This window comes from Periplaneta americana, chromosome 15 (genome assembly GCF_040183065.1).
Source record: "Periplaneta americana isolate PAMFEO1 chromosome 15, P.americana_PAMFEO1_priV1, whole genome shotgun sequence".
Classification (NCBI taxonomy): Eukaryota; Metazoa; Arthropoda; class Insecta; order Blattodea; family Blattidae; genus Periplaneta; species Periplaneta americana.
Genome location: NC_091131.1, coordinates 140,160,656 through 140,166,189, shown reverse-complemented (window position 1 = coordinate 140,166,189; position 5,534 = coordinate 140,160,656). Strand labels below are relative to the sequence as shown.

The window sequence follows — 5,534 nt, the reverse complement described above, 5'->3', positions numbered from 1 at the left end:
TAGGCACCGAAGAAAGAATGCCTGGTGGTCTTGTTTAAGATATATATTTTTTGGGCCACGTCCCGTACTAGATGACGAGACATATTACACGCCGGCACCTATGCCAACTTCTGTGACAGCATCCTTGACAGATCCCATGCCAGTACCCAGACCAGCACCAATTCCAGATGATATGCCAGGATCCATGACAGCTCCCATGCCAGATCCAATACCACTACCAGTGCAAGATTCCATATCAGTGCCTATGCCATTACCCATGCCAGCTTCCATGCCAGCAGAAGATAGGCACCGAAGAAGGAATGCCTGGTGGTCTTGTTTAAGATATATATTTTTTGGGCCACGTCCCGTACTAGATGACGAGACATATTACACGCCGGCACCTATGCCAACTTCTGTGACAGCATCCTTGCCAGATCCCATGCCAGTACCCAGACAAACACCAATTCCAGATGATATGCCAGGACCCATGACAGCTCCCATGCCAGATCCAATACCACTACCAGTGCAAGATTCCATGTCAGCGCCTATGCCAGGTCCTATGCCATTACCCATGCCAGCTTCCATGCCAGCAGAAGGTAGGCACCGAAGAAGGAATGCCTGGTGGTCTTGTTTAAGATATATATTTTTTGGGCCACGTCCCGTACTAGATGACGAGACATATTACACGCCGGCACCTATGCCAACTTCTGTGACAGCATCCTTGCCAGATCCCATGACAGTACCCAGACCAGCAGCCATTCCAGATGATATGCCAGGACCCATGACAGCTCCCATGCCAGATCCAATACCAGTACCAGTGCAAGATTCCATATCAGTGCCTATGCCAGGTCCTATGCCACTACCCATGCCAGCTTCCATGCCAGCAGAAGATAGGCACCGAAGAAGGAATGCCTGGTGGTCTTGTTTAAGATATATATTTTTTGGGCCACGTCCCGTACTAGATGACGAGACATATTACACGCCGGCACCTATGCCAACTTCTGTGACAGCATCCTTGACAGATCCCATGCCAGTACCCAGACCAGCACCAATTCCAGATGATATGCCAGGATCCATGACAGCTCCCATGCCAGATCCAATACCACTACCAGTGCAAGATTCCATATCAGTGCCTATGCCAGGTCCTATGCCATTACCCATGCCAGCTTCCATGCCAGCAGAAGATAGGCACCGAGGAAGGAATGCCTGGTGGTCTTGTTTAAGATATATATTTTTTGGGCCACGTCCCGTACTAGATGACGAGACATATTACACGCCGGCACCTATGCCAACTTCTGTGACAGTATCCTTGCCAGATCCCATGCCAGTACCCAGACCAGCACCAATTCCAGATGATATGCCAGGACCCATGACAGCTCCCATGCCAGATCCAATACCACTACCAGTGCAAGATTCCATGTCAGCGCCTATGCCAGGTCCTATGCCATTACCCATGCCAGCTTCCATGCCAGCAGAAGGTAGGCACCGAATAAGGAATGCCTGGTGGTCTTGTTTAAGATATATATTTTTTGGGCCACGTCCCGTACTAGATGACGAGACATATTACACGCCGGCACCTATGCCAACTTCTGTGACAGCATCCTTGCCAGATCCCATGACAGTACCCAGACAAGCACCCATTCCAGATGATATGCCAGGACCCATGACAGCTCCCATGCCAGATCCAATACCACTACCAGTGCAAGATTCCATGTCAGCGCCTATGCCAGGTCCTATGCCATTACCCATGCCAGCTTCCATGCCAGCAGAAGGTAGGCACCGAATAAGGAATGCCTGGTGGTCTTGTTTAAGATATATATTTTTTGGGCCACGTCCCGTACTAGATGACGAGACATATTACACGCCGGCACCTATGCCAACTTCTGTGACAGCATCCTTGCCAGATCCCATGCCAGTACCCAGACCAGCACCAATTCCAGATGATATGCCAGGACCCATGACAGCTCCCATGCCAGATCCAATACCACTACCAGTGCAAGATTCCATGTCAGCGCCTATGCCAGGTCCTATGCCATTACCCATGCCAGCAGAAGGTAGGCACCGAAGAAGGAATGCCTGGTGGTCTTGTTTAAGATATATATTTTTTGGGCCACGTCCCGTACTAGATGACGAGACATATTACACGCCGGCACCTATGCCAACTTCTGTGACATCATCCTTGCCAGATCCCGTGCCAGTACCCAGACCAGCAGCCATTCCAGATGATATGCCGGGACCCATGACAGCTCCCATGCCAGATCCAATACCACTACCAGTGCAAGATTCCATGTCAGCGCCTATGCCAGGATCCATGCTAGACCCCATGCTGGTTCCCATGTCTGATTCCATGGCGAATTCCTTGTCAGCAACCTATTCAGATCCCATGCCAGTACCCATAGAAGTCCCTATGCCAGCTTCCATGCCACCAACCAAGCCAGACCCCATACAAGCACCTATATTAGATCCCATGTCAGATTCCTTGTCATACCCCATTCCAGCTCCAATGGCAACACCTATATCAGGTTCAATAACAGCACCCCTGCCAGATCCTATACAAGCTTCCATGTCATCACCCATTCCAGATTCCTTGCGAGAACCCATGCTAGCTCCAGTGTCTGATGCCATGCCGGCTCCCATGTCGGATTCCTTGCCATCACCCATGATAGATGCCTTGTCAGATTCCATCTCGCCAACCAAGCCAGACCCCATACCAGATTCCATGCCTACTTCCATGCCGGATTCCTTGCCATCACCCATGCTAGATGCCTTGTCAGATTCCATGCCACCAACTAAGCCAGACACCATACCGGATCCCATGCCTGCTTCCATGCCGGATTTCTTGGCATCACCCATGCTAGATGCCTTGTCAGATTCCATGCCACCAACCAAGCCAGACCCCATACCAGATCCCATGCCGGATTCCTTGCCATCACCCATGCTAGATGCCTTGTCAGATTCCATGCCACCAACCAAGCCAGACCCCATACCAGATCCCATGCCTGCTTCCATGCCGGATTCCTTGCCATCACTCATGCGAGATGCTTTGCCAGAACCCATGCCATCTCCTATACCACCAACTAAGCCAGATCGCATACCAACATCCACATCATTTTCCATGCTTACTTTCATGCAAGATTCCTTGTCATCACCCATGTCAGATGCCTTGCCATCACCCAGGCCATATCCCGTGCCGGCTCCCATGTCACCAACCAAGCAACATCCCATACCAGCACCCATATTAGATTCCATGCCTGCTTCCATGTCAGATTCCTTGCCATTACCAATATTAGCTCCAATGGTAACACCCATACCAACTCCGATACAAGATTCCTTGCCAGTTCCCATGCCAGAAACCAAGCTAGATCCCATGTCAAATGCCTTGTTAACGCCCATGCTAGATCCCATCCAAAATCCTTTACCAGCGCCTATGCGAGATCCCTTGATAACTCCTCTGCTAGCATCATCGATGGAAGATCCCATGCCTGAATCCTTGCCAGGTTCCATGCCTGGACCATCATTGGAGCACTTAGCAACGGAAGATGAAGATGAGGAAACAACAACGACGTGTTGGTCTTGTTTAAGGTATATATTTTGTTTGCTTTGTTGTCGTTTCAGGCGTAAGTAGTATAAATATTGTACTTCTAAGAGCCATTTTCAGATAGATTGCCCTCCGAGTGTTCCCATGTTTCTCTCCCCACTTGTTCATAGTAAAGCTTCTGTTAGAGTAATAGTAATTTATATATACTCCTTAATGTTACCTATCATCAAACCTTTCATTTTATTTGGCGACCTGTTTCTTTATGTTCTAACAATATGTCTGAATATCACGCTCCGTCCCTTGGTTCCACTCAATATAGCGATAAATAGACACTTGTGGTCGCATTTTCCATTTAAATATTTTGTTTCCTGATAGGCACATCACGCTTAGAAACGTTTGGACCTGTACATTATGAATTAATTATATCTTTATGGCCATACAATAGGAAAGAGATTTACGTTTTTTCTTAGTTCTTTTTTTTTAACCTCAGTCCTAAGAAATCCTTTTTTCTCTTGCTGTCACTAGAGTGCACTGAAATTAATGTTTGGATGGCAATGGACTTACTGTAAGGTAAGTTCATACATTTGCTTTGTTTTCTTGAATGTAGTTAGTAATTATGAATGGCTAGCAGTTTTTAAAATTATGTGATATTTTGTCTGAAACTACATTAACAACTCCCTCAAAATCTGTGCTTCAGTGGCTGACCATGACAATATCTTTGAAAAATATTGGAGTGCAGGAAGTCAAGTGATTTTATTGTCAAACGCCTGGTATTAGAAAACAACAGCAACATTAAAAACTCCATCCTAGCTTTCAGTTTAATAAGGAAACATGGTAAAAGTTTTGAAATATTTTTTTCTAAACTCAATGTTTTAATATATATTATTTTAATGTACCGAAGTACATATGATATTTCCATGCAGATATTCTGCGTCATCATACGATGAAAGAGTAATGGAACGGAGAAAGATTCTCTCCGGCGCCGGGATTTGAACCCGGGTTTTCAGCTCTATGTGCTGATGCTTTATCCGCTAAGCCACACCGGATACCCAACCCGGCGTTGGACAGAATCGTCTCAGTTTAAGTTCCAACTCTTGGGTTCCCTCTAGTGGCCGCCCTCTGCACTACGTCATAGACGTCTATGAACGTAGGACTGAAGTCCACACATGTGCTGAGGTGCACTCGTTATGAATGACTAGTTGGTAGGGATCCGACGGAATAATCGCCGTCTTAAATCACGAAGTGATTTACGCATATCATATATATTATTCTAATGTACCGAAGTACATATGATATTTCCATGCAGATATTCTGCATCATAATACGATGAAAGAGTAAAGGAATGGAGAAAAATTCTCTCCGGCGCCTGGATTTGAACCCGGGTTTTCAGCTCTATGTGCTGATGCTTTATCCACAAGAGCTGAAAACCCGGCGCCGGAGAGAATTTTTCCTCTGTTCCATTACTCTTTCATCGCCAATGTTTTAAGGTGAAATTATGACCACTTAACCAAACCGAACTAATTGCCAATAATGCGGGAATATATTCGTATATTTCCCAGCAACTCTCACCACTATCCACCACTTGAAATGGACAGAGGTGAAATTAACTTCGGGCGTCATATTTTCTTTTTTTTACGTACAGTTAATGGATTATTCTATAAACATTCAGATTCCTGCTTAATGTTAATTAAATAAAAATAGATAAGCAATGAGAAAATAAAACTTTAATACAAAAAGAAAAGCAATAGGAAAATTCATTGCAAATGCTACTTGCGATGTTGAGGAGGGAGGATGGCTTTAATATGGTGGAAAACCATTGAATGAAAAATAATGTTTTTGCTGTAAAATACACTTTAATATGTGAGAAATATATATGGCATGAAATTTAATGAGGATATATGCCCTTGTCAACTACTGCAGCGCTATCTTTAAAACTATGATGCATAGGGTTTTCAAAGAAAAAGAATGGTTAAAATGTGGTGGAAAACGAGTGAATTTTTAAAAAGAAAAATTCTTT

At 45.2% G+C, this 5,534-nt stretch overlaps 1 non-coding gene across 1 annotated transcript; it reads right to left on the bottom strand.

Annotated features, from left to right (window-relative positions):
* Positions 1-4,491: 4,491 nt before the first annotated feature.
* Positions 4,492-4,563, bottom strand: TRNAY-AUA (transfer RNA tyrosine (anticodon AUA)). The gene has a single exon. It is a non-coding gene; the product is annotated as a tRNA-Tyr (tRNA).
* Positions 4,564-5,534: the final 971 nt, after the last annotated feature.